The following is a 19,558-nucleotide window of genomic DNA, read 5'->3' on the forward strand; positions in this document are numbered from 1 at the left end:
ATTAGGGTCTCAGCAGAGTTGTCAGTACCAGTCTTCACACATCAATAACAAAATGGATTGACCATTGTCAACCGTTTCACAAGTTTTTACGGAGGATACGGACAACATGCCCCACATGTCAGCCTGTTCCTATACAGTTTTAAAAAACTTTAGCATAACCAAGGCAGAAGTGTTAAAGGGACTAGGAGCTCTTAAAATAAACAAATCCCCTGGGCCAGATGACATCCTCCCAGTAGTACTCAAAGAAATGAAATAAGTTATTTAAAAACCGCTAAGCAAGATCATGCAACAGTCTCTTGACACAGGGGTTGTACCGGCAGACTGGAAAATTGCAAACGTAATACCGATCCACAAAAAGGGAAACAAAACTGAACCAGGTAACTACAGACCAGTAAGCCTGACTTCTATTATATGCAAACTTATGGAAACTATAATAAGATCCAAAATGGAAAATTACCTATATGGTAACAGTATCCTGGGAGACAGTCAACATGATTTTAGGAAAGGGAGATCGTGTCTAACTAACTTGCTTGATTTTTTTGAGGATGCAACATCAATAATGGATAATTGCAAAGCATATGACATGGTTTTAGATTTCCAGAAAGCTTTTGACAAAGTCCTGCACAAAAGATTAATTCTCAAACTGAAAGCAGTAGGGATTAAAGGAAACACATGTACATGGATTAGGGAGTGGTTAACATGTAGAAAACATAAAGTACTGATTAGAGTAGAAACCTCAGAATGGAGCAAGGTAACCAGTGGAGTACCACATTGATCAGTATTAGGTCCTCTGCTATTCCTAATCTACATTAATGACTTAGATTCTGGTATAGTAAGCAAACTTGTTACATTTGCAGATGCCACAAAAATAGGAGTGGCAAACACTGTTACAGCCTTTTTGATGGTCATTCAAAATGATCTAAACAAGATTCAGAACTGAGCAGACACATGGCAAATTACATTTAGTAGTATTTAATTTGTATTGCATGCAGGCAATACAAATGTGCATTATAAATATCATATGAGAGATACTGAAATTGAAGAAGTAATCTATGTAAAAGACCTAGAAGTTTTTGTTGACTCAGAAATGTCTTCATCTAGACAATGTTGGGCAGCTATTAAAAAGGCCAACAAGATGCTCGGATATATTGTGAAAAGTGTTGAATTTAAATCAAGGGAAGTAATGTTAAAACTGTACAATGCATTAGTAAGACCTCATCTAGAATATTGTGTTCCGTTCTAGTTCACCTCGCTACAAAAAGGATATTGCTGCTCTAGAAAGAGTGCAAAGAGCGACCAGAATTATTCTGGGTTTAAAAGGCATGTCATATGAAGAGAGGCTAAAACAATTGAATCTGTTCAGTCTTGAACAAAGAAGATTATGCAGCGACCTGATTCAAGTATTCAAAATTTTAAAAGGTATTGACAATGTTGACCCAAGGGACTTTTTCGACCTGAAAAAGAAACAAGGACCAGGGGTCACAAATGGAGATTAGACAAAGGGGCATTCAGAAGAGAAAATAGGAGGCACTTTTTTTACAATTGTGAGGGTCTGGAACCAACTCCCCGATAATGTTGTTGAAGCTGAAACCCTGAGATCCTTCAAGAAGCTGCTTGATGAGATTCTGGAATCAATAATAATTTGTAAACTTTCTTATATTCTTATGTTCTTAAACAGGAGTCAGAGCATCCCTGAAATACTCCTTGTTGAAAGTGCTCAGCAGGTGGATAGGCAATGATCAGAGATGCTTTAAGCCACCTAAGTAGATGAATTACCTTCCTTTTAAAGAGGTCTTAATAAATTGGGGTTGCACGACCCTGTGGAAGGAGCTGATGCCTTAACCCCTCAAATTTCTTTGGTGGGACAAGGGCAAGCCCGCAGGTTATGCTCAGCAGCCACTGGAGGTGCTGCTAATGGTGCCAGAGAGGGGTATCAATGGAGACATGGGTGAAAAGCCAGAGAGGGAGGAGCTGGAGCCCCTAAAGCTGTATAGGAAGGAGTTATGTCCTTGAAGGCTAAAGTAGGAGCTACAGTCCTCAGAGTATGAGTAGGAGTCGAGGAGACCAGTTCCACCACAGCTCCGAACACCACCCCTGCTCTCCAATCTGGTACCTGTGGGTCAGCTTCTTCAGCCCATGCTCCCAGACACCCCACCGTCATGTCTGATCCTCTCATCGCTGGGTCTGGGTCCCAGGTAGTGGCACCACTAGGCACGATCTCCTGCCTGTCACTCAACAGCGAATGCACTCACCTACACGGCTACCCTGTTACACTGTCCTTCAACCAACCCTTCATTTTCTTGTATTCATCTGTTTGATTGCTGCTATTATGTCTCTTTGTCATGCAGATTGCTCTATATAGACATGTCATCGCAATCAACTTATTCTGATGGCTTTTGTTAGTTTTTCGGTACCTTGTCTATTTGAGAATCAGATCATTACTGATCTAATTATTCCATTTAACATTCAGCATATTACATAGGCATTTTATGTCAAAAGCATTTAGTCTCTTTTTATCCAGTTTCTTGCTTGGACATATTTCTGCTCTATTTAATAGAACTGAGTTTAGCGGCATTATATGATTTGACTTTGGTGGAATGTATCTATTTTTCTTTATCTTGCTGTAATGCTGATATAGTTTTTTTTCCCCCAAATGTGTGGCTCATTGCTAACCACTTCATCTCCAGATGTAAAAATGAACCCCCTTCCCCGGTACCAGAGTTTTTTAAATAATAATGTTTTCAAACCTGTAATTGCTATAAAATGTTAACATATGATGACTAAAACACAAATTATATATATATATATATATAAAATTGAATGGCTTCCCACAGTATATCTTAGTCTTCTAAATGCCAATAGGTAGATTGGAATCGATACATGACACACAATTGAATCCAAGTGTCACCTGACCCTCCCCCGGCTTTCATTGCATTATTCCACAGTACTTACTAGCACTGCCTTAGAGAATGAAACCTGAAATGCTAGATTGAGAAACCGCTCATAGAATAGAACGGGAAACTTGACGTACGCATGTATGGCATGGTAATTGTAAGTGGGTTTTCATTTGACGTACGTGCTTATGTCATGGTGTTGAAGTGGTTAATGGATGATCCATCTCAAATGATAACACTTTTGAAATGTTCCAGAGCAGAATTTTTAGTTGAGTGACCATTTAGTAATCAAAGCCACTTTTAATCACAGTGTCAGCCATAGTCCTGCCTATCACAGATGGTGCACCTCAGCAACTTTAGTCATCATCAACATATCATATTCTTCACTGCAAAGTCTATTACAGTACAATGTAGAACAACAATCAGCAAGGACAAATTATCTGCTTAGCTTCAGTGCAGAATCCCAGTAGATATGTCTTCAGGCATAGACATCAAACCGAATTTATTTCAAATAAGTCATGCCAGAACCAGCCAGACTCTGGCATGACATGGATATCTGCCAAAAAAAACTTCCCTGCCAGCAGCAGAGTAAACTGTTTTTAAAGGGGGCAGGATAGACACTGTAGTTGATACGGTGATTGTGTAAGAAAGGTCTAGCAACTGTGATTGAGTGTTTTGCTTTTTAGGGTTTGTGGGTGATGTCAGACCAGGAAGAAACACACCAGTACTGCGAGATGAAGCGTTGCTACGCATATTTATTATAAACACAAACAAAAGGTTTGAATACAAAACAAAACACTGACCAGAAAACAAAACGGTACGGTGGACAAAACAAATGCACAATAATTAAACACAGCGAACACGTACTGTGCTGGTATGTGTGTATATTTATATATATATATATATAGACACACACATATACGTGTTTGGTGCACTCCATGATGATATGTTGGATTATTTGTTGCACTGCCCCACAACTGCATGTTGGGGATTGAGCAGCGTTCCACTTATTCACTAAGTAGGCACATCTCCTGTGTTCAGTTCGGAGATGATTTAGCTTGATCCCATGTTTTCCTAGGTAAATTGAAGCCTGCTGGTTCCATTGTAGGGTCTATTATTCCAGTGTCATCTGGGTAGTTGATTGTCCAATTGGATATCCATGTATATTGAACAAGCAGCAAGCAGCTCACCAGTTTTCTAAGGAGGTTTTCGTGATTTTAGTCTACTAGGGCCACGTTGTTGCAAGTCATTATGGATTGGGAGGTTTTGCTGATTACTGGGCTTTTTCAACTATTTTACTAAGGCTGCTTGGCGTCTTGCTTCGGGTGGGGCAATACTATTTCGAGCAGGGAGCCAAGGTAGGGGTGTAGAATGGAAGGTACCCGTGATTATTCTCGTTGCTGTATTGAGGTGGGTGTCTACTTTCCTAGTGTGGGCTCTATTTAGCCATACTGGTGCACAGTACTCTGCCATGGAGTATACAAGAGTGTGCAGGTGCAGGAGTGATGTGGTGATCAATAACAGACAAACAAACAACGATAATCCAGGTGCAAGAGTACTTTATTTATAATCCAAAGTCTGATGACAAACAGTAAATAATAATGAATGGTAGTACACAAGGTAGGGGTTCAGTCCCGAAACAATAAACAAAGTCTATAACACACCTACATTATACAGTAGTAGCAAATTAATTGTGGAGAAGTTATAAAAAAGGCAAAAAGAATGTTAGGTTATATAGCCAAGACAGTTGAATTCAAATCAGGTTATACAGAAATAATACACTGGTATGACCACACCTAGAATACTGTCCTGTCTACAGTTCTGGTCCCCATATCATAAGACATACATAGAGGCATTGGAAGAGTACAGAGGAGAGCAGCATGATTAATTCCAGGATTAAAAGGCATGTCATATGAAGACTAAAAGAGTTGAATCTATATAGCCTAGAAAGAGTCACAAGCGATGTAACAGAGGTATATCAAATTGTCAAGGGGGTTAAAGTAACTGCTGAGAATTGTTTTTCACAGGTCATAGACAGAACCGAGGGGAGAAGGAGCTTTTTCACATATGGGAATCGGGAACCATTGGAACAGGCAGCCAGACAGTTGTTGAAGCAGAGACTATAGGATCCTTCAAGAAAAGACTGGATGCTGTCATGAACAATATTGTATAACCCTCTTTGTGACTAGTTTAAATCAGTGGGAATACAAAGCAGTCCATGCAAGTGGATACATAGGAATCAGAGAGTACTTGTAAGAGCACAAACCTGTAATTGCGACCAGGTACTTAGTGAGGTGCTGCCAGGATTTCTGTATGGACCCCTGCTAATTTTATAACAACCAAGGAACATTCCTTATTAATTTTAAGATATTATGCATTACTTAAAATGCATGTAAACCATGCACAGGATACTTTAGAATGTATGTAATAATTAAGTTGTTCTGCTACTGTTATTACTGTGCTTAAAAACAAGTTCCATAGACATAAAATGACAAAAACATGGGTAGCCCCTTTTTATTTACATTTTTTTTGGGAGGGGGGGGTGGTGATTTGCATAGCTTTGTAATTAAAAAAATTCATTGAAACCCGTGTGAATTGAGACATTTTCCTGTACATCACAATTGAGATTCCACTCACAATGATATTTTTTCCTAAACTCATATTTTTTTTATGCAAAGATATGAAATATCACCACAAAGACGTTGAGATTTCATAAAATGTAGTGAAATACCTTAAACCATAAGTCATGTATTCATTTTTCATATGTCAGTTTCAGTCCAACATTTATGTAAATATAGGATAGTTCAATGAGTGGGACGTGACTGACAGCCAGTAGTTGTGTACATGATTGGACATGTCCTTTGCAGAATGAATCTTCAGCAGGGAATTCTGATTTAAACAAATTGACAAGAACAATGGTCAGACAAATGCAATTAAAAGGACATATATGGCCTGCAGCAAAGGTGTCTTTATAATTTACAGTGATTTGATTTCCTAAGATCATGGAAAACACGTTTAGCAGGGTTGGAATAGGAATACTTTTAGACTTGGCCCTAATTTAAATTCTATACTGCATTAGCTTCAGTGTCCCACAATCATGTTTAATGTTATACTAAAATATGATGCTATGATTTTTTTGGATAAGAATCCATAATGACAGTACATTACACAACACTTGCTGTTTGTTACACACAGTTTATTTTTCTGTGCACTCTGCTTTATCAGAAACGAGACTTACCAATTTAGACTACACATTTGTTTCCATTACTTAAAGGTTCCTGCAGAACACACACACACACACACTTCTTTGCTTTCTTGAGGTTTTACAGCCACTCTGTAACTCTATAAACTAAATGACTGTCAGGGTTGCATGAAAGCCACATGAATACCAATAACATCTAGTGCACGGCTGTGACAGGGTAGTGTCAATGGCAATGCTGCTTCTACCAGGAAGTGAGACTCTGCAAGATTAAACACAAATGCGCACTTTTAATAATAACACAAATAACAAAACAACAAACAAAAGACAGGACCAAAACAACAGCAACACATGGTCAAAAAAAACAGTTAAACAAAAGAATATATCTAATTTTAAAAGGCCGCGGTTTGAATACCGAGCTGCCGCTTTCAATAAGCCACAGCTTCACAAACTCTCCTGCACACCCCAACTATATATATATATATATATATATATATATATATATATATATATATATATATATATATATATATATCCACATACATATCACATACACACACATACATACATACCTTCACCACCTAAAACCGACATAAATTATCAAAAAACAAACTTCACTAACACCTGTGGAGCCTAATTAATCATTTAATCACGTATCAAATTGTCAACTGCAGCCACATTCCCATGTGTTTTGACAGGGAGAAATGTAACCCCCTCCCTGCAAGCCCAGTATTCCCCACAGCAACACATGCACGTACAGCGGCATGGCATTCTCCTTGCCACACTGGCTCACATGGCAAATGACATTTAATAGGGAAAAGTGTAAGGTACTGCACGCAGGAAATAAAAATGTGCATTATAAAATATCATATGGGATATACTGAAATTGAAGAAGGAATCTATGAAAAAGATCTAGGTGTTTTTGTTGACTCAGAAATGTCTTCCTCTAGACAATGTGGGGAAGTTAGAAAAAAGGCCTACAAAATGCTCGGATATATCGTGAAAAGTGTTGAATTGAAATCAAGGGAAGTAATGTTAAAATTGTACAATGCATTAGTAAGACCTCATCTTGAATATTGTGTTCAGTTCTGGTCACCTCGCTACAAAATGGATATTGCTGCTCTAGAAAGAGTGCAAAGAAGAGCGACCAGAATTATTCCGGGTTTAAAAGGCATGTCATATGCAGACAGGCTAAAAGAATTGAATCTATTCAGGCTTGAACAAAGAAGACTACGCAGCGACCTAATTCAAAGATTCAAAATTCTAAAAGGTATTGACAATGTCGACCCAAGGGACATTTTTGACCTGAAAAAAGAAACAAGGACCAGGGGTCACAAATGGAGATTAGACAAAAGGGGCATTCAGAACAGAAAATAGGAGGCACTGCATGTAGAAATGGTCCAACTGCTAAAGAATGTCCTTATTCATCACAACTGTCTAAGCTGTTCTCCAGAAGTAAAAATATAAGTACAGACTTGAGGATGGACAGATACCTCCAAATATCTGATTCCCAAACTCTCAGTAACTTGTACTTGGAACACATGTATTCTCCCTTGTATTGGTTAAGAGTTGCTTTGGATATACAGTACATTAGGTTAATATGTGTGACACACACATGCACATGGAAAATAAAGCTAAGTGATGAGTCCAGCCTTCGAATTACAGGGGGGGCCGGGCCCCCTTACTTCTTGTTAGGGCCCCTTCACTTTTTTTTTTTTATTCAACGACATCAGGGTGGCCGTGTCTTGGCCCCCTTACTTCTCACCAGGAATGCTAGACATCTGTTTGCTGGGGGAAGATTTTCTATTGTCAAATATTTCTTCTTTTTATAATTTGTGAGGAAAGCAATTTTTGGCAACATAAGCAAGACACTTATCAAGACCACTGAATTAGCTTTCCCTTTACATATATATAAAAAATATTTGCAGGCGGGCATTGTAGAAGCGAACACGCTTCCTTTCTGCAGTGTACAAGGCAGCATACACTTCCTCTGACTACCAATCAAACTGTTGTTTTGGCCGCGCGCAGTATGAATGACTGGAGTTGCAACCAATCAAACTGTAATCAATGGAAATGCATGCAGCAAGAGACTGTACAAGTGAGTGGGAGTTTTAATTTCTTGTGTACCAGGTGTTAAAAACTGCTCCGAAAGAAATCAGTAAGTTTTTTTTCTTAAATACCTACTTGTATATATGTGATGAGTCAAAGGGGTTTCGGTCTGCAATTCAGCCTCCCAACAGTAGAAGGCATCAAACCAACTCGGGATTTCCCTTACCAAGGTCTTGTGACCATGACAAAAGTCATCTTTTTAAGGGGCGGCACCTTGGTGAGGGGCGGAAGTACGAGTATGTAAATTCCAGCCACTGGAGTCAAGTGAAATTAAGGATACCTGTCAGTTTGGGATTGGTGATCCACTGACTACCGGGGCGGGGTTTGCATACTAAAGGAAACGTGCTACTGTGTTCGGGGTTGGTCCTAAGGAATAGAGGCGGGGAGAAACAGGCTGGAGGAGGACTTGGTTGTTGTGGACTGTGTCACGAACGGGGGCTTTACTAACTGGTTCTTTTCTGTTTTTATTCCTTTTGTTTTATTTTTTTGGATTAAAGCAGAACGCGACGAGGACTAAGAGGCTCCCGTTCCTTTGTTTTTGATTACTCCCGCACTCCCTCCCTCACATCCTTTTTTATTATTTTTTCTTTTTTTCTCGTGTAATATTAAATAAAATTTTAATTGTTACACGTAAATCACTGTCTGGAAAATCCATTTGTACTCACACGCCTCACAATATACTTAACAATTATAGTGACTATCAACATCCCAACCCAATGTTTCGTCATTCATTTTTGTGTAATACTTGGGTGAAGGCTGGTTGCTTGACTGAAAACCTGTTACTAGATTATCACCCGATCAACATTGTCAGTGTCCAATTGACCCGAGAAGTTTGAGGTGGATTTCTCACATATAAGCATGTTTACAACATTGTCATCTTAAATCTAAAGACGAAGTAAAAAATAACTGAAGCACTTCAACTTCCATTTGTGCTATTGTCATGAGCACTGCTCCTGATTCATAATTAATCTAGAGCTGCCGCTGCATATTTTAACTTCTGTAGCGGTGCTGTTAAATGCTTGTCTTGAATAATAGTGCTCCTGTATTCATAATTAGTGTTTGAGCCGTTGCTGCATGTATGGGGTGCTTTGTTAACTTAGTTTGTTATCAGTTAGTTTAGTGTGTCAGATAGTATATTATTATTATAGTTTATTAACATACCCTTGCCTATTGCTTTCTCTTACTTGTTCTGTTCATGTTATATGCTGATACATGTGCATCATAATAAGTAATACATGCATTTGTACTTATTAATTCATATAGTGATTGGCTCTGGTATATTGCGTCCGGTGGTCAACTCTGTCTTAGTGAACACTTCATTTGCTTCGTTTTCGTAGCTGGAGACAACTGTATTGACAAATCTGATTTTCCAAGCTACATTCTGAAATAGCTCAAACTGCAACTCAATGAGTGTCTTATTTCAATTATGCAGATTTATTCTGGCATCTGGTATTATAAAATACATGTGTTGAAATAATTATAAGCACTGTGATACACTGGGGTAAAATAAAGTGGTGTGCTGTTCCTTCCAGGTAGATTACAAAAAAGACTGACTGGGGTTGTTATTTGTTGAGTGCTGGTGTTTTGGATACAAAACAATGCATGTTGAGTCTATCTTGCTTTCCTCTAATATTGCAATGTAGCTCTCATTATGTTATTTATTGACTGCATGATAGGAAAATAAACACCTGTCATAGCATATATTAAACATTTTTGCTCACATATATATAAGTTATAAACCACAATGGGCTGTGGGGTTCCCATGATATATATCACACCTGGGGTAGCGATAAGGCCTGAGACAAAACCAGAAACTTTTATTATGTATACAAACTTCTGCATCAAAAGTGGCATCTCACTAGAAACTAGAGAACTGGAGTACAAGCATGATGGGCAGAGTTTCAAATGACACTGAGGAAGGCAGGGGAGTAGATGCTTTCGATTAAGCCAGATCTTGAGATGAATTTGCGTTCTCGTTATATACAAGGCACACATATCCAAGTCAGTTTTCAATCTTTTGGGTCTCAAAATGTTTTTGCTTGTTGTCAGACACCCTCAGGTCTAAGTTGTGCAGGATTAAGTTAAAGATCGAACCAGACTTTACTCACCAATCCAAACGCGGTGTCAGGGGACAGTGCCTCAGTTTCCCGTCAGATGCTTCAAATCCAGGCCAGTAATTCCAGGGGTGGTGTCTGTCCTTGTCTTTACCTGCTTTTCTAAAAGTTTTCATGACTGACAGAAATACATTCTCTCTCTCTCTCTCTCTAGTCATGAGATACTATTTAACCAATCACAGGTTGTTATTTTTCCAAACCATGTTATAAATATTTATAATATAGGGCTGACAATGGAACGTGAAACAAGCAATGTGATTGGTTAAGCAAGGGTCCAGCTGTCCGTAAAAGTCGTAAGTAGACATGCCAATTTGAATGAAGAACACAGAAGACAGCAAAACAGAAAAAAATATTTTAAAAAATATCTTTGGTTTATACTCACTCACCCCTTTGTCACTTCAAATAGTGTCTTTCTAACGATTTGTAAATCCTACAGAAAAACACTTCTGCACATTATCCACCCCTCTATTTCATAAAAAAAAAAAAAAAAAACTAATCAGGATGTCCATATACATCGAATATACAGCCTTCTCGTGCCGCACAACGCCACGAGGTGTCTGTATATCCAGAGTATATGGACATCCTGTTGGGCCTTATTGCAAACATACAGGTAGTGGACAAAAAAAATGGAAACACCAATGTTAAGCCACTTAATAAGACATTGAACCACCACATGAGGCCAGTACGGCCTGTATGCGTGGTGGCATAGAGTCTACCTGCCTCTGGAATTCTGCAGGAGGGATGCAGAACCATTCTTCCATGAGAAAGTCAATCAACTCACGCCTGGTTGATGGAGGTGGAAAACGCTGTCTCAGGCGTCATTCCAGAATATCCCATAAATGCTCGATTGGGTTCAGATCTGGTGACTGAAAAGGCCAGGACATATGGATAACATCAGTGTCATGCTCATCAAACCACTGGGCGACCACACATGCTCTGTGGATGAGGGTATTGTCATCCTGGAAGACACCCCCCCAGGCAGGAAAGAAATGCTGCAACATGGGGTGAAGATGATCACTCAGTACTACTAAATAGTGATTAGCACTGACCTTGCCTTCTAAGGGAATGAGTGCACCCAAACCACGCCAGGAAAATGTACCCCACAACATTATGGAACCACCAGAACCCTTCACCGTTGGAACCATGTACTCAGGGCTGTAGTTAGGTTGGCGCCACACGTGAGCGCGTCCATTTGTTGAGAACATGGTATAGGATGATTCAGCTGACCATATCACATTTCCCCAGTGCTCGGTATTCCATTGCCTGTCCTCTTTGCACCACTGAACTCGCAAACATGCATTGCCAGGTGTGATAAGTGGTTTGGGCACTGCAACCTGACTATAGTATCCTGCTCTGTGGAGTTCTCAGCGGACCGTTTTTGATGAAACTGCCTGCTCACGCCCCAGGTTGACATTTGCAGTCAATTGATCTACAGTTGCTCGCCTGTTTTTCCTTGCACTTTGAATTAATGCATGGGTATCACAATCCTGGAATATGCGCTTCCGCCCACTGTTGCCCTTTGCTGATTATGTCTTTCCTTCGGAGTTCCATGCCGACATCACTTTAGACACTGCTGCTCGAACAATCATCCCTTTTTCAAAGTCAGAGGTCTCCTCTTGCAGCCATGCTAGCCATAATTATAGGTAACCAGGCCTTTTTCCAGCATTTTTATACATGACCCTAAGCATGCTGGGATATATAAGAACAGAATAACTTAATACCACTTCATTTACCAAAATGAAAACAATTTATTAAGAATGTGGGAAAAACACATCAGCAATAAGCTGTGCAGCTTCAACCTTCAACATGTCTGTGTTACTTCATGTTTTCATTCCATTATGAACCTACACAAAGGGAAATACATAAATATAATGTTTTTGTGTATGAGAAAAAATACATTATCTGAAATCAAATGAACTGAAGGACAATCTCATAAATGCATTATTGTATTACAGAATTATTAAAAGTGCAAATGCAATGAAAGTGAAACATAACATTTCTGTTATGCAAAACAAACAATAAAAATAATAAATTGTGAGGGAAATTTATGTATTTTAATATAATTTTATATTTTGCTTGTATGTGCTGAGTTAATCCAGTATTCTTTCTCTCATCTCCCCTCACCCAACTTAAAATGCAAGCTTCAAAAGAAACTGAGAAAGCAGTCTGAAGATCTGCTAGCCAGGTCCTGGAAGAAATTAAAGATTGTATTGATTAGACAAGAATACCAGGCCAAGTGGCTCAAGAAAGTGTGTCTGTTTTTCTAAATGGTCAGACTCTGATAAAATGGTGGTCTCTAGCCCAGGTGTTAAAATGTCTATTGAAATTTATGGATAACTCTAAGTGGATTAGAGAATGTCTTTGAATTGGTGCCAGTTAGCAAACCTTTAAAACGTTTAGATGAGTACACAGTTTTCCTAAAACTTTCTAAATACAAGATTGACACTAACATTTTGTTTATAAATTTCTTAAACTAACAATACCAAACACTATACACACTGTGATGATTGCTGTCTGTCAAATTGTATTTTGATAACTGTCAGTATGATATTAAGGATTGAAAATATTTGTTTGTGCCTTACTTGTACATATACATTGTACATACATTTGGCATATACTTGTTTAAATCTGTAAAGAATAAGTTACAATTTAAAATGAACAAATAGTACTTTATAACCAAATATAATTTGTGTTTCTCAGGCTCTGAGTAGCCATATATAATAAGGTATTGAGTTATTCATCTTTTTGTGGGCAACATGAAGATGAAGGTTTTATAGAGACAGGAAGGAGCACAGTTTAGTTATTAATAAAATAGACTTCTCTTAAGTTACCTTTTAAAAAGATATTTGATGGACAGCCTTATCCAAGGCGTTGACAACAATTCTTTGAAGATCAAGGACACACCTTTTTCTAAGGACAACTGCCAATGAGGTTACATTTTGGGTCACTCCCAAATGATTGGCTGGTGTCTTAGAACACCCATTTCATGCCAAATTTAAAAGACTGGAAATCGAATGATTTCTGGGTCTTGATTTTTCCATCCATTCAAGATCTATTTTGGACCTATTCTTGAAGGAATCATCTATATATCTGGAAGCTACAGAAGATGCCTGGTTGGAGAAAACCTTCTTCAACTTAAGAACTTCGATCTGACTTGGAAATAAACTTTGAACTGAACTGCAACCAAAAGACAATATCTTTGAAGAGGATTAACTGCAATTGACTTTCTACATGGGATTTTAAAAGAAAAACTTCACACATTGTTCTTGGAAATCTAACAATTTGCAGCGAAACTCCAGGACTCTTAAATAAAGTTTTGCACATTAATGGACTCTTTTTACAACTGGACTTGCAAAACTTTGAGACATTCCTACTCTTAAAACCTTTCAAGCTCCACAAGGGTAAATATATAATTCTTAACCTATCAAGAGTTGCCTATAGGTATTAGAGTTAGAGTTACGTGTTAAAAAGTGGTACTCGGTGCACTGCGCTTACTCGCTATTTGTAAGAAAATAATGTATAATTAATGTTAAATGTACCTATTTTTGACAATAGGAAAACACCCATCAGATTGCAACTGATTACACCATAAAAGAAAATTTGACAGCGTACCACTTTCTGACATTACACAAGTCAAGTTTTGGTACATGTACCACATGTTGAAAAAGGCATGACATTAGAATAATCTAGCAAGATAAAATAAAACGAAAATCTTTTTTTTTTTTTTTTGCATTTTTATTGCATTTTATTTTTTATTATTTGTGCACTAACGTATCAGACGTTAAGGAAACCGTTCTCTCAATATCTACCACTGAGAGGAAAACATTGATTGGCTGTGCTAACAGTCTCTTCGGCCTCACATTTTTGTTCCATAATTTGAGCGCTGGCGATGACCATTAATGAGTGATAAACAGTGGCTTAACATTTCTTTGTTTTAAACAGAATATTTACATGTTTTTTTTTTTTTTTTTTTTTTTTTTTAAATCAAAAGTATTCTGTCTCAAAGGAAAAGTCCACATCCTATATTGCATTTTATTGAGAAAGAGTAAAGCATAACAAACATTTACACATTTCCTAATACCAACTACTGCAATATTATACTACTGAATTATATTAACATGCCTTTTTACAGAAGTAGAAGTACACTATTATAGAAAAATGTACTTCATTTTACTACTGATGTTGTTCTCGCTGCTTAAACACTGTATACATTTGTTATTATATGAAATAGCATTAGTAATGTATATGGTTTAATGCAGTGGTGCACAACTCGGTCCTGGAGGGCCTGTGTCCCTGCAGGTTTTTATTCCAACTGCAATCTAAAGTACTGTATTGGCCTAAATGTATTTAAACCATAATAAACCACCATAGGGGCAATTTGCACAGAAAAATAAAAATAAGTCTCACCTTCTCAAATTTTCGTTCCAAATGCAAATTACCTAATTAATATTAAAATATGGGGGGGGGGGGGGGGTTATTTCAATGTTTCTATCTGACTTTATTTGGCCTTGTTTCCGCAACCTTTTCAAAGCACTGCAAGCAGCCCGTCTCATTTGGCCACCAACTATTTCATATAAAAAACCAAAACAGACATGGCGTTTGTGGCAGAGCTGGGGCCTGCCCCTGTAAATAATGTATTTTTGGTGGTGGTTATTATAAATATGGTTTGTTAGATTTTTTAAAAATATAAATGTATAATTTGCTAAAAAAATAAAGTGTGTGCTAGATATGGCAGGGCTGGGAGGTTAGACTTCCCTCCCTGCCTAATTGAAATGGAATGTGCAGCAGGTGGCCAGCTGTCAATTGAACAATTGATAATCAATTAACACTGCAAAGCCAGTTTCTTTGTCTGCATAGCCTTGAGGTGAAGGAGAAACCTCACGACTGAGCGTGGAATCAGGGTTAGATTGAGCACGATCATTCGTGTTTGACCAGGATCGTGGACTTTATGGTAGGGATTCATTTTAGGGGATGTTTAATCCTACCACGGTTTATTTAAGTTTATGTTTTGAAGAAGCTTCCTGGTGAGGGGGCTCCCTGTGTAGCAGGAGCAGCAGACAGCCTGAGCTTGGCCACCTTTTATTCCTTAGCCTTTTTTTGAACTGTGTTTTCGTTTGTATTTTTGTACTGCACACTGATTGTAGATATCCTTCCGCACTAGGGAGACTATTGCTGGTACCCTAGTGGCGGCCACCAACCACTGCAACTGCACGCAATATTTTTAATAAAACCTTCAATTGCAAACCCTGTGTCTATAATCTCTCAGCAGATACCCACACCGTGAGAGTACCGTTACAGCGTTGCACAAGCAAAAATCATTCCATAAAAAGCACTGTGTACTATTCTGGTATTTGCTAAACATTTTTCACTGCATATACATTTACTATAAACCTATTATACACATTGTTGTTATTATTTAGTCATTTAGCAGACACTTTTATCCAAAACTACAGAGACTATGGGTGAACTATGCAACTGCTGCTGCAGAGTCATGACTCATCAGACGGATATATACACACGTACATATATAATAATACATTTTCCTACAGAACCGTAGCTTCAGCAAATTGGATCCTTATAGTCTACGAATGAAGCTAAAATACCAGCATTTAAAGTCTTTAGGTTAATTATATACAAATTATCCCACCTTCACCCCACTTCTTCATAACAAGAAATACCTGAATTCCAATCCCGTAGTGCAATGCTCTCCCCAGTAGAACGTGGTTATATTATATATTTTGTTCTTGTTAAACTGATGAACCAGTAAAGATCCAGTAGTCCACACAAGTTCAACAAATGTATATGTTCTGTCCACCCAGACATTCTGGAACTTTGTTATGATCAAAAACAAGTCTTTTTCATGTTTTCGTACTTTTAAAATAAATCTAGCTCAATGAATTTGCTCAAGTCTAGTAGACGGCAGCAATAATACTGTTAAGCTAATTTAATACATATTTTGGAACAAAAATGAAACACACATTTTGGTAAAAATACATATTTTTTCCTTTGTAGGTACCCATGATAGAGGCTACTTAAAGCTAGTGTACAATACATGGCATCTTATTGCTAAGGGAAAGAACAGTCTCTGCTAAAGCAATCAGTTATCCAATGATGAAGAAAACAAGTGTAAAAAAGGGCTTTGTTATGTATTTATCTATATTGAAAGTTTTTTTTTTTTTTATTATTTGTTGTAGCTTCAGTATTTTTTATAACCTTGCTTATAAAACAACTTGACTATAAAGCATGTTTTAGGACTCAAATGGCAATACTGAAATGCTGAAGAAATAGTGTCCTGTAAATAAAAGAGAAAAAACACTGAATGCAAGTTCTATAAAACACCTCGTCCTGGGTTTTTTATTTTTTTTCCTATGTTGTCAAAGAAGTGAAGGCTAGGACTGCTTGGCACTGCCTTCAGTTATAATAGAAAATTGTGCAAGATTATGTCACAAACGGGATTTTATTGCTGAGGTTTCGTAAGCATAATGTACAACTTCCGGACATGTTTCCATACAAAACAACCCAAGTTTTTGGTCAATTGTATGGCTTTTTAGCGAGAGATGTTAGATGCTATTTAGATGCATGGTATGTGTGTGCTATGGCACACAAATAGTGACTAAGAGAGCGAGTGAAGACTTTCTAAGATGCGTGGAAACCAGGCCTTTGATAATTATGTCATTTTACCAGAGTGGAATGGCCCTTCAGGAATGGATTTGGGCCTCCCTGGTGTGTGCTGGTTTTCATTCCAACTGAGCTCTGAATTACTTAACGATACCCTTAATTAGACTATTCATTAGCTTAATTAAACTTTTCAAAATTGTTTTCAGCTTCTAAACAGTTGTAGATGTCAAATTAACTATACAATTTTATATGTAACTTGAAATTGGCAACTTTTTAGGAGCTGAACAATTAAAAAGGTATTATGTGTCTGTGACCATAAGGAACTCACTGTGAAAGACAGCAAATTAAATAAGATATTTTGACAGTATTATATTTTTTATACATAAAACTCGAAAATAGCTAAAAGATAAGCACCAAAAAATGAAATTACAATTATTTTTATCAATGGCTAAAGCAAAATTCCAGAAACTATTAGCATAATTCTCAAAACAGTTAACACAAACACCAAAACTCTAATTTGCCAAACTATTCACACATTTTACGGGTCAAAATGCACAATTCTAAACCATATATTAAATTGCCTAAATGCAACTGTTATACTTTAATACATGTTTCACATGCGAATGTCTTCTTTGCAAATTACATCAATCTCATTGTTGTTGCTAACATTCAAAGCTTGTTAATTTAAATAACATAATATAGCTTAATTGATCAATCATTAATCAAATGGTAACTCTGTGCATAAACGGCTGTGATTTCCAATGGAAACATGTTGCAGTGTGTGAAAATATGGAGCAAGCAGAGGAAGGAGGTCGTTGACGAGGTTTTGGCATTGTGGGCAGACAGCCTGGACAAGTGAGACAAAGGCGTGCTGCTGTCTCAAATGAAATACGAGCAACTGTCATTGTCATGTCATACACAGAGGCTTTACAATGAAAGCAGCTGGGTTGACAGTTCAACCAAACCTGGGACGCTCCACGGTTGCATCTATCATCCATACACTTCGTACTGAGAAGCGGTAAGTCAAGTGCATATTACAGAACATACATGTATCGATATACACTGTAATTACTGTATGAGCATGTTTTGTGTCACACTGGCATTTCACAGTAAATAACCATCGTGTATTCATTACTCTGCTTTTAGAATTGAAAGGAAATTGAATAGTGGTGGCCGTGGTCGTCTCCTCGCTGAACTGCAAGAGTCGACAATAGTTGAGATGATCCGTGCCAGTAATTTCATGGTGTGAACAATGTCAGCATGTCAACCATTGACCGTGTTCTGAAGAGACACCAGGTTTGAATGAAACAAATCTAGGAGGTACCTTTTGAAAGGAACAGTGAAAGAGTGAAGGAATTACGATACCAATATGTACTAGTAAGTTGACTGTAAAGGCAATGCAAAATACGACCAGTAACATAAGAAACGTACAAATTCTCAATTACCGATTCTGAGCAGGAATCTTAGTTCTGTGAAATGTTCTGCTGGTCTCAGACTTCATTCTTGCAGGATAAACATACCTGAACATACCTTTATTTTTACAGAGAATGATGGAGTTTGATGACAGCATGTCTCCACAAGAATACATCTTCGTTGACGAGGCAGGCTTCAACTTGGCAAAAAAGCGCAGACGTGGCATAATTGGACAGCGTGCCACTGTGGATGTGCCTGGGCAGCGTGGAGGTAACATCACTATATGTGATGCCATCTGCCATTATGGAGTTGTTTGCCACAGTCCATTGCTTGGCGCATACAATACAGAGCGGCTGCTAGTTTTCCTTGAGGAAATGCACGATCACCTTGACACACCCAATGCAGCATGTTGGCTGGAAGATAGGCCACAACATTTGTCATCATTTGGGATAGTGTGCATTTCCATCACGCTGTGCTGGTGCGGGAGTGGTTTGATGCACATCCCCGCTACTCTGTGGATGTACCTTCCACCATATTCCCCATTTCTGAATCCTATCGAGGAGTTTTTCTCTTCTTGGAGGTGGAATTGTATGACCACAATCCCCATGAACAAGCCACACTTCTCCAGGCCACAGAGGAGGCTTGTAATGACATTACGGCAAAAGATTGCCAAGCCTGGATCCAGACAATTTTTTCTAAGGTGCTTAGCCATAAAGAACATTCGCTATGATGTGGATGAAAATATGCGGCCGGATAGTAACGAATGACTCAATGTTCAAAAAACATACACAAAAGCTGTAATTATTTCTTGATTTGGTGCAAGCATTTGGTTATGCAAGATGTATAATAAAATTGGCATGGAAACTTAGTTTTGCCACTGTATGAAGCTTTTTCTAACTGAGTGGATGGTTTTGGTGTTTGTGTTAACTGTTTTGAGAAATGTGCAAATAGTTTCTGGATTTTTGCTTTAGCCATTGAGAAAAACTAATAAAAACAGAATCCCTACTTATACCTATGTTGTCCTTTGTTAAGAGAAAGCCTATAAACTTTCTTGGTCTTGCGGTTTATCATATATTTTAAACCCTAGTTATTTTAATTTATTCTGACTATGGCACGTATTGTATCTAAACAATACTGTTCAAGGTAGAATGTAATGTTTGGTATTTGGAACTAATAATCGGTATATTAAAATTTGAAATATGATCTGATGA

Source organism: Polyodon spathula, chromosome 2, assembly GCF_017654505.1.
Source record: "Polyodon spathula isolate WHYD16114869_AA chromosome 2, ASM1765450v1, whole genome shotgun sequence".
Lineage (NCBI taxonomy): Eukaryota > Metazoa > Chordata > Actinopteri > Acipenseriformes > Polyodontidae > Polyodon > Polyodon spathula.